Below are 10,904 nucleotides of genomic sequence, written 5' to 3'. Positions count from 1 at the left end.
ACTTCTGAATCTCTCTCTAAAAAAATTATGGTGGAATTATAAATCATAAGAGTGAATAATTGGTTTTAGATTAATTTCATTTTAAACATGTAATCTGTTGCAGTAAAATGTTTTCTAAAAATTATTAGGGAAATGTGTATTTGTTTTTTTTTTTATGTCAACCCATCTACTGTATATTTTTTCATGAGTGCTGATGTTTGAAAAAGTCATGAAAGTCATATTTGATGTATGTTATTGTGTAGGTCAAACTGAAACACTAAAATAAATCATTTTCAATAGAATAAAGACCATTGCACCATTTAGAATGTACAGTATTTTAAAATTAACCGTACATTTTACAGTTCTAGCCTTTTTTATTTAAATGTGGGACAATAAGTCATGACTGAACTTTAGCTTATTATATTTTTGTTTAATGCATATTTTATTTTTTATTTTTTTTCTCCACAAAAATTAGTTTGAGATCAAACAACAATTGGCCCCCGTGGTTTCGCCTTAGACCCCCTCTTGAAGACCCCTGCTGTTCGAGAACAAGAGAGATCAAAAATTATAATTCAGGAATGCAAAAGTATGTGATTACACAGTTGTTTTAGTGTGCGTGTGTGTGTGAGAAAGAGAGATATGCAGATGTAAGTGAAAGTATGTGTGGCTGTGTGTGTCCATGCTTGCTCAAGTACAGCATGATTGTCTGTCTTAAAACAGCATAAACACTGGCATGGCTCCGATTGCTGCAGTGTTGCTTCGCACTCTATTGTTGTACTAATACCAGCTCTGGGTATGAGGAAATTCATTAAGAAATCATTAAAAACTCGCTCTCTCTGGGAGTGGAAATTCTGGGCTTCATTCCAGCTTGAGATTTCTGTGCGACATGTGAAGTGTGTCCTGGCCCTTTGAGAAAAGAAGCAAAAGATTTTATTTTATTTGTGTACACATGTAGCAGCTGAAGTAGTGAATTAGACTTAGCACGAGACAATCTGTCAACATCTATATGTATGTTAAAGGGGTCATATGATGCGATTGGGTTTTGTCTCGTCGCGCCGGGACACATGGAAACCATAGACTGTATGATGGAAACACAGTATGGTAAGGGGCGTAACATTTCTGTCACAGGCTTGAGGTATTCAGCCAATCACAACGCACTGGATAGCTGACCAATCAGAGCACACCTCGCTTTTCAGACCGATGAGCTTTGTAAAAATCGACGCGTTTCAGAAAGGCGGGGCATAGAGGAGAAACAATAATGTACATTATGTGGAAAATAATGTGTTTTTTAAACCTTAAACCGCATAAACACATTGCATTACACCAAATACACAAAATAATGTTCTTTTTAGCAACATCATATGACCCCTTTAACACATATTTAGCCATTTTCATTAACCTGAGAAAGCTGTAAAAATTGGGTCAGTCTCTTTGTGCATCTGTTGAAGTTGCTGAGATTAAAACAACCATCTAATGTCTATATCCACTTTATTTAGCCCTCAGTCCTCATTTTAATCAGTTTTGGAGTTGATATTTCTGTCAGCAATGAGACACAGTGAGGATTTTGAATTCCATAGAGCATTTTTTTTTTTGATCAATGGTAAATACTGACCTTGAAACATACTGTAGGCTTATTGGAACCTACATTTTGCAAAACTCCAAAAACATACAGAGAATTCACTGCAGTGAATTATTTTCACTCAAATTATGGTTACACGGAAAATAATTGATTAATAAAGACATATTTTCTCATAGTTCCTTGCACAATACTATGTTATGACTTCAAAACACTTTTACCTTATATGCGTTTACCTAATACAGTTTCATGTTTGCATGCAACCAGCTCCAGGTGTATGGCTTTTCTGATGTTTTATGTTGGTTCAACAATCAACATAATAAAACTTTGCCAGATTTACATTTGGATAAACCTGGATGCAATTTTGGTGTCACTCGCTAGACATTTCACTTTGGAAGTGTCCAGAAATGTGCAAAAGTCAGCATAGTATCATTTTGCTAAAGTGTGAACACAGGCACATTTTTCATTGAGCCTGGGTTGTACAATATCACATTATCAGTTTATTTATTTCATTTTATCAAACACTTAAGATCTACTGTAACATAGAAATGTTGATTAGTGAAAAGGGAAAAAAACATAGTAATTTTGGGCGAGTAATTAGTCAGAATTGGGTGAGTAATTTTTAGGTTAATGTATAGGAAACATGTATCCTAATAATGCGGTAAAATGTGTTCTAAAAGTATAAGGGAAATGTGTATTCATGAAGGTAGTCAACCTATATACAGCTTTCAATATACACCTGTCGATCACCTTGTTTGGGATGAGCACAGGAGGTTTGATGATTTCCTCCTGAAGCGACACACATCTAATGGTATTGTTTCCAGGCTGGTTCACTGTTTTGTTTGGTCTGTATGCAAAGTAATGGCTTATGCCACTTTTACAACAGTTTCAGTGAACTAAGGGTATCAAGTGATATCTGTTACATAATTCACCATTTCTATCACTTGTAAAGCACTAAAATTTGCATAATGTCTGGGATTGTACCGTTTTATATTTTGGTACCCCTGTATTTTTCCAGTATATTTAAACATGTTAAAAAAAAAAAAACTAATGTACATGCTATAAAAAAAAAAACATGCTGCAAAGTCAACATTTAAAGCTCCTGAGGGACATGAGCAGCAGTTCAAATGGATCTGCTCCTACTTATTCAACCAGGATGCAGAAACCAATGAAAGGTCCACTTCTTGAAATGGCCTCGGGTGAAACTGGATGTACTGTATATGAGGAACTTCATTAGAGATCAAAGTAACATGCGAGAGCAGGTCTGAAGGTGAGAGGGGTTTAAATACTGAACTCGGTCTCAGATAAAAGCCGAGCAGCTTCTCTTTGAATTCACAGAGGAAAAATAGGTTTCGATATCGCCCCACATGAAAGATATGTCAGTCTGAACTGTGTACAGGTCAGAGAGGTTTCGGTGCTGGACGGCCCCCCAGATGAAAGCAACACTATCACCGCTTGATCAAAAGCAATATTCTTAATTTCTCTTCTCATAATAACAAAAATAACTGGCTTTCTGGTCTTCCGCTTCAGTGACGTTCTTCTCTTATTGTGACAAAAATCATACATCAATATTTAAGGTTAAATGATTGTGCCAAAGCAGTGCCGATCCTAGACTTTTGGGGGCCCTACGCAAAACTGTGTCGTGGTTGTGTGGGGCGGGGGGGGGTATGAGTGGTTATGAACGAATGAATGAAATTTGTCCGTGTTTTACTCTGTCTCAAACCGCACTCGCGGAAAGTGCTTGAGAAACTCTTCCGCAGCTCGGTACGCTTTCAACTCGTTTTTTTTTTTTTGTCTCGAGCAAGACTGTATGACATTCACATTACATGATTTGGCTGATTTTTACATAGAAAGGGTGACAGCGTACCACATTAAAAGAAATGATCATTCATGTTTTCATAACCGCTGGCCAAATTCAAAAACTAAACTAAAATGTAATCATCTTTGAGAGCAAGGGGCCCCCCTGGTGTTTCGGGGGCCCTACGCAGCTTGCGTATTTTGCGTATAGGGAGGATCGGCTCTGTGCCAAAGAAAGTACGAAGAAATTTGAATGATGGTTGTGCTTGTTTGAACTCTACTTATCTTACTTTTTAAGATATGCCTTTATTTTTCATAACTTTAGCATTTCAAAGATGTGAAGCACTTGCATGGTTTTATGTTTATACGGCACGATGCAACGCAACGCGTAAAAAGATAGTATAAGTAATTATAATCACCGATGAGCTTTGTATCAGAAAGGCGGGGCATAGAGGAGAAACAATAATGTACAGTATGTGGAAAATAATGTGTTTTTTGAACCTTAAACCGCATAAACACATTTCATTACACCAAATACAAAAAATAATGTTCTTTTTAGCAACATCATATGACCCCTTTAATGATATTACATATAATTTGGCACTAAAACAAAGGGTTGCACGTTTTATTGGTGCAAATGAGTAGTGGTGATATTTATTTTGTACAACATTTGCAACTGCTTTTTATCACTTAATTAGAAGCACCACAAAATTAAATTGTCATCTGTTATAGAGACACTGAACAGACATTTAGAAGTTGATTTTAAAATGTAAAGTATTGAAAATAAAAATAAAGCTCTGTAAACACTTGCATTTTTACAACACTATAAGTGTGTCCTATCAGGTAATGAAAAGTTCTACACACACTTGTGGTTTTACTGTGTCAAAACTAGCCAACCATAGCTACATGCTAATATGCCTGACATTCCACATAATGGAACAGTTAATGGATAGTACCTTTCACCATAATTGTGACTGTGATAAAGCTTGAGCAGTGCTGACTATTGAACGGTTTAATTGGAGTTAATCTATCAGTTTTCTCTCCATCCCCTAAACTCTGGTCTGCATCACATGTTAATATTTTATAATGAACCCCATGGAGGACTGAACTAGATTGGAGCTTCACTGTGGCTTAGCTTTTCCCGTCACCTGCTGATTTATCTTGATTGCTCCATTCATTTTTATTTTCATTGTTTACAACTGCCTCCTCGGTTCCTTTAGCTAATTATACTTGGAGGTCACTGATGTCAAATTATTAGTTATTAACTCTCCCTGTGTGTGTGTGTATATGTGTGTACCTTGTATACCCTACGTCAGTGGTTCTCAAACCTGTCCTGGAGTACCCCCAACCCTGCGTCTCCCTCATCTATCACACCTCATTCAACTCATCAGCTCATTAGTGGAGACTGCACGACCTGAAGTGGGTGTGTCAGATATAGGGAGATATACAAAACTTGCAGTGCTGGGGGTAGGCTACTTCATGGAGAGGTTTGAGAACCACTGCCCTACATTATGGGGACCAAATGTACCCACAAGGATAGTAATGCCAATTGGTCCCCATGAGGAAAACACATTTTAAATCATAGAGAACGACATGTTGTTGTTGTTGTTGTTTTTTGGAAAATATAAAAATGCCGAAGGTTTTGTGTGATGTTTTGTATACTATTTAAACTGAGCTGGATGTTGACATCACTGAATTCAATGATGAACTGTCTTTAACTGAAAAATTTGTGTTTACTATTGTCATTTTGCATTATTGACACTATTTTCCTAATTAATGCTGTTCAGTTGCTTTGACACAATCTGTATTGTTAAAAGCGCTATATAAATAAAGGTGACTTGACTTGACTTGACTTGATGGTTAGGGTAAGGGGGTAGAAAATACAGTTTGTACAGCTTTAAAACCATTACCTTTATGGAGACCCCCCTAAAAATATGGAAACCGATAGTAATGATAGTAATGCCAATTGGTCCCCATGAGGAAAACACATTTTAAATCATAGAGAACGACATGTTGTTGTTGTTGTTGTTGTTGTTTTTTGGAAAATATAAAAATGCCGAAGGTTTTGTGTGATGGTTAGGGTAAGGGGGTAGAAAATACAGTTTGTACAGCTTTAAAACCATTACCTTTATGGAGACCCCCCTAAAAATATGGAAACCAGTGTGTGCATGTGTATATTTTTGTCTGTTTCGCATATGTGAAGGAGATACTCATTAAGTTTACATTGATGTTAAGCTTTAAGATTATCCTCTAGAGGGCGCACAGGACCTGGCTTCACCAAGGGGAGCTTTGATCCATTCACATTTACATGTATTCATTAAGCAAATGTTTTTATCTAAAGTGATTTACAAAACAATACGACAACACAAGTGATTTATCAGTAACATGAGAAAAGCTGTAATACAGAATTCCAAAATTGTTCAGTTAGTATGATCTAGTACAAACATGTAGGTGAAACATATAATATAGTTTAGAACTCATGGAAGACGTTTTGCTGTAGGTTGAAGTTCGGAGGGGGGGGGGAAGTGATTTTGTGCCTCTTTGAGCCTCACACATTGACCATAGAAAACCTGAATAACAATAATCTTTTCAGGTCCAAGTCGTCTCAATGCTAAATATAGTAGAATGCTGTGTTTGGTGCCCATTATTCATACAAATGCTTTCTGTTGTAAAGTTTTATACAGTTTTTGGTGCCAGTCCCTGTGATGATGTCAACATTTCTTGAAAACCAAGAAATGTTAACATCATCCCAGCAGGTGACCGTGATTTCACCAAGTACAGCATGTTCCTGGATCAACATCCTTGTTGATCCTGGAACAACATTCCAATTAACCAATCACAATTGAGGGATAACTTTTCTGGAAATATCTGTTGTACACTTACGATCAGGGTTAGGTGCTTCTACACCCTTGGTAATCAGCTATCATTTCACACTAATTTTAGGAATAAATTATGGGTAGGGTTAGGTTTAGGGGTTGGGATTGTGTTTAGTCTATATTTTTGGACAGTTGTGTTGATCCAGGTTCAACAAAAGATGTTGATCCAGGAACATGTCTTACTTGGTAAAATCACGGTAACCATCACAGCAACCGGCGCCCATTGCAGAAGGGCTCAGACTGATCTGAATGAACAATGCTGTACAAAACACTTCCCTTGACACTTTTTGTCTTTTCATTTCACTGAAAAAGTGTCAACCTCAGGCCTTTAGCTTCCTTTTTAGTGTTAATCTGACTACAGTTTTTACCATACTCTCTTTAAAGTTTCTTGCACCTCCTTCACTGTGTCTGAGTCTGATTCTCTTAAAGGGATAGTTCACCCAAAAATGAATAATCATTTACACACCTTAATGTCATTCCAAACCAGGACATGTTTATTTCATCTACTGAACATAAAAGAAGATATTTTGAAGAATGTTGGTTGGTGACCACTGATTTCTGTTGTATAGGGAAACACTCCTTTTAACTCCTTTATATTAGTTCTTGGTCTAATGAAGGTTTCCACGTGCTAAGCATTTATTCACATGTTGTTTCATCATCTCTTATTATACCTCTTTATATTCATTTATCTAAATCTAAATCTCTTCCTAAATCTCTTTATTCTCCCTTCACGATTCTTGTCATGCTTTATTTCCAGTGCCGAGCACGTCGCATGACTTGAATACAATAGCATCAAACCAATTCTGGCTAATATATTAGCATTATAGCAACTCCTATGTGCCACTTGACAAAATAATTCCATGACCTGTCCAGTGCAGTTGGGACCGGTGTAATCGGTGTTGTGTTTTTTCTTCGAGTAGTAACCAGACGGACATCAGTTGACGGTTCGACTCTTCATTTACTGATAAAACATAAAACAGTCTTTACAGTGTGTTTTCGCCCTTCTTGTCTTTTCTGTTAAATGAATGTAAAGTGCAACACAATTAGCATGTGCTTCAAGTGCATTGATCGACAGAAAACTAATCAAACTTAGTGAAAATACAGAAATAATAAAATATACATATATAATAATGTCACAAATATGATTTAAATAGAGTATACAAGTACTTTTTAAAGAAAAGATGAAATTAGATTAATCAGAGCTCATTAGCAACCCACCTCTCCCATGCAGAGACAGTGCAGAAAGGGAAGAGGAGGTGCAAAGACAGGAAATTAAGACTAACGCCGCTGTCAGAAATTTAAAGGGGAAGGTGCACACACAGACAGGCATATCAGGTATACATCGTGAACATTTGTGTAATTCTACATATGAAATTAACATTACTTTCCATACCTGTTACACTCACCCCCCTAGAATTACACAAAATTCTGAGAACATAGGAAAACTCCGTACTCTGGTCATAAGAATTACATGGTCCACACTCTAAACAATCAGTGAAGACAGTCAGCAATCAAAAACTACCCAACGAAAGGATAAAAATGTTTTGAAATCGGCCAAATTTCATCACATTCTATAGACTTCATCAAGGTGCCCATTACACCTCGTACACTTACACCACATACTCAATTAAGGCAAGTTTCACTTGGGAAAATAAAAAAACAAAGCAAGTTCCGAAAGCTGCATGTACTTAGAATCAGTTTAAATTTAAACATGAATTACTGTTGACCCAGAATCCAAACCTAACAGGGTTTCAAGTTGAACCATAGATTCAATAAGTCTGCGAACTGGTCTGATAACTCTCCCAAACCTCGTAGAGTAACGATCAGCTGTATTTAAACCAGCTACAGGACCTTGCATAACAGGTACACTGTCATTGACAGGATTTTGGGTAGAAGGGTCAGCACCAGCACCAGCCACAGTATTGTCATCAGCCACTGGCACAGCAAGATGTGAATTTGGCTCCTGTTAGCTACATTGGAGATGTTGGACATATTGTCTGCTTGCGAGAGTTCCTCAGCCTCATTCCGCTCATCATCTGCAGGCTCAATCTCGGCAGCATAGGAGCAAGCATCACTGTGAGTCTGGGCAGTTAGACCACCAGAGCGTGTTGGATCAGACTGCGAAGGGACACTGCAGGTAGGTGTTCTAGAATCCCCTTGACCAGAACTATCTGAGTCTGTATCAGGCAAAGGAAGGAAGTTCACTTGCAAAAGAAGATTGCGGTGTACTGTTCGCTCATTACCAGCTCTGTCACAGATCCTATAGATGTGTATGGAAGGCTTTGAGGCAACGACAGTGTATACAACAGGCTCCCATCTGTCAGCAAGTTTCCGTTTCCCTCTACAACCCTTGTTAGCCACAAGCACCTGGTCACCAATGGCTAGAGGAAGGCCTTTAACTCTTTTATTGTACTGGTTGGACTGGTGTTTTTGTTCTTGAACAGAATTCTTCTACGCCACTGACATAGCAGACTGGAGGTCACTGATGAGCGATGCAACATACTGGTGATAGTCACTAACCGATTTGTCCCGCAGAACACTCTGGAACATAAGGTCAACTGGCAACCGTGGTACTCTGCCAAACATTAAGTAAAAAGGGGCAAAACCCGTTGTTTCATGCGCTGTACAGTTGTACACAAACGTCATGGTCTGAAGCAACTGCGGCCACTTCTGCTTAGGTCTAGGTGGAAGGGACCTCAGCATGTTACCTAATGTCCTGTTGAATCTTTCGGTACCACCATTCCCCATCGGGTGATAGGGAGTGGTTCTAGACTTGTCAATGCCAGCCAGTTCGAGAAGCTCAGCTATCAGTTCACTCTCAAAAGAAGCCCCCCGGTCAGAATGGATGTTGGGGCTGTGGTTTTAATAATCTCCAAGGCGGCTCTTGCTGCAGGCTCTGGAGTTTTGCTGAAGAAACACCTGGTACACTTCTTCGCATAATCACGCACATCACGCTCCATATCAAGCCAGAAAAACCTCTGACGGGCCAGGTCTTTAATAGCTCTTTACAGGATTCCATTGAGCACTGAAAGTTTGTCCCACTGCTTCAGAATCACGTTCACGTCTTGATGGTCTGCGCTTTCTGCCAACATAATAATACACTCTGGCAATGACAGGGTCTTTGTGCTGATGTTCTCGTAAGTCGGTCAGGGAAAGGGCATGAAACACTTCTTCGTCACCGCTCATCAAAGAGTTAAGATGTTCTGTGAATGATGCTGCTCTACATTCAGTTCCTATTTCCCATTTGTCACAGGAGGACAGAACTGAGGACACGTCATCGGCGAACAATGATGTATTCAGCCCGACGTCAAGTGGACCTGATCTTAATGTTTGCGTTTGGCAGGTAAGTCGGAACACTTCTTGCACACTTCCATCCTCAACACTGTGTACTTGCCTCAACAGTTCAGAATAAGGCTCTGACAGAAGCCGCTGACTTACTGGCCTGACAAACGGATCTCTTCTGAGCGTGTCCGCCACCACGTTGAGTTTCCCAGCGGTCTGGCGATACGAGAACAACTTGGAATAAAGGCTTGATAGTACAGGACCATACCGAGAAACGATCTGATTTTTTTTTTGTGAAGGCGTGGTTCCATCTTCCTTCGTTAGATCCTCCTTTCGAAAAGCAGAGATGACTTTAACTTTCTCTTCATCAACTGAAACACCAGTACCATCTATCACATGGCCTAGAAACTTTACAGACTTCCTCAGAAAGTGACACTTTTTAGGAGCTAGCTTTAGGTTGCTGGATCTCAATCGAGTAAACACTACCTCCAAGTGCCTCAGTGCCTCCTGTTCAGATGGAGCAAAGACCAACAAGTCATCAAGGTAACAGAGAAGACTGGAAAAGTTAAGGTCACCGAAAATACTGAGCATCATGCACATGAAAGATGCGGGGCTATTGGAAAGGCCCTGAGGGAGACGATTATACTCATATAACCCCATTGGCGTTGTGAAGGCAGTGTATCGTCGGTCAGACACATGGAGTGGGATGTTGTAAAATCCTGAAGTTAAGTCCATGGTGCTGAAAAAGGCATTACCTCCTAAGGCTGCAAGACAGTCAGCTTGATGTGGTAAAGGGTGGGCGTCTTTGAAGGTTTTAGCATTGAGCCAGCGGAAATCGGTACAAACCCTCAGATTACCATCTTTTTTCCAGACCATCACTAAAGGCGATGCGTACTCACTGACAGACGTGCTGATTATGCCTTTCTCCTCCATTTCTGGCAACATTTCTCTCAGTTTCTGGTAGTGGGCAGGAGGGATGCGGCGATAGGGAAGACGTAATTGGGCGCTCATCATAAAGATGGATCCTGTGCACAAAATCCTTTGCCTCTCCACAATCCAGTTTATCCTTGGAGAAAACATCTTGGTAAGACACAATAAGAGCTGCCAGTTTTCGCTTCCACATCTCTGAAACTTCACATCCATCAATGCCAATGTCCTTCAGACCATAGTCTTTCAGCAACTGCACGGGATCAGTGGGCGAGGCAGTTTCGAGGGAATCTGAATTAGGAACATCACGATGGGTTCTACTCAATCCCTGCATAACAGTGAGGTCTTTGACAGCTAGACAGGAAGAAACGTCAGCCAGTTATCGCCCCTGAAGAATGGTGGAGGTGCTGAATCTTGCTGAACTATCACCTTCAGACTAGATGCATCAGTACACTCACTGGAGTGCT

This window comes from Sinocyclocheilus anshuiensis, unplaced genomic scaffold (genome assembly GCF_001515605.1).
Source record: "Sinocyclocheilus anshuiensis isolate Anshui unplaced genomic scaffold, SAMN03320099.WGS_v1.1 scaffold860, whole genome shotgun sequence".
Classification (NCBI taxonomy): domain Eukaryota; kingdom Metazoa; phylum Chordata; class Actinopteri; order Cypriniformes; family Cyprinidae; genus Sinocyclocheilus; species Sinocyclocheilus anshuiensis.
This window is presented reverse-complemented; position numbering follows the sequence as displayed.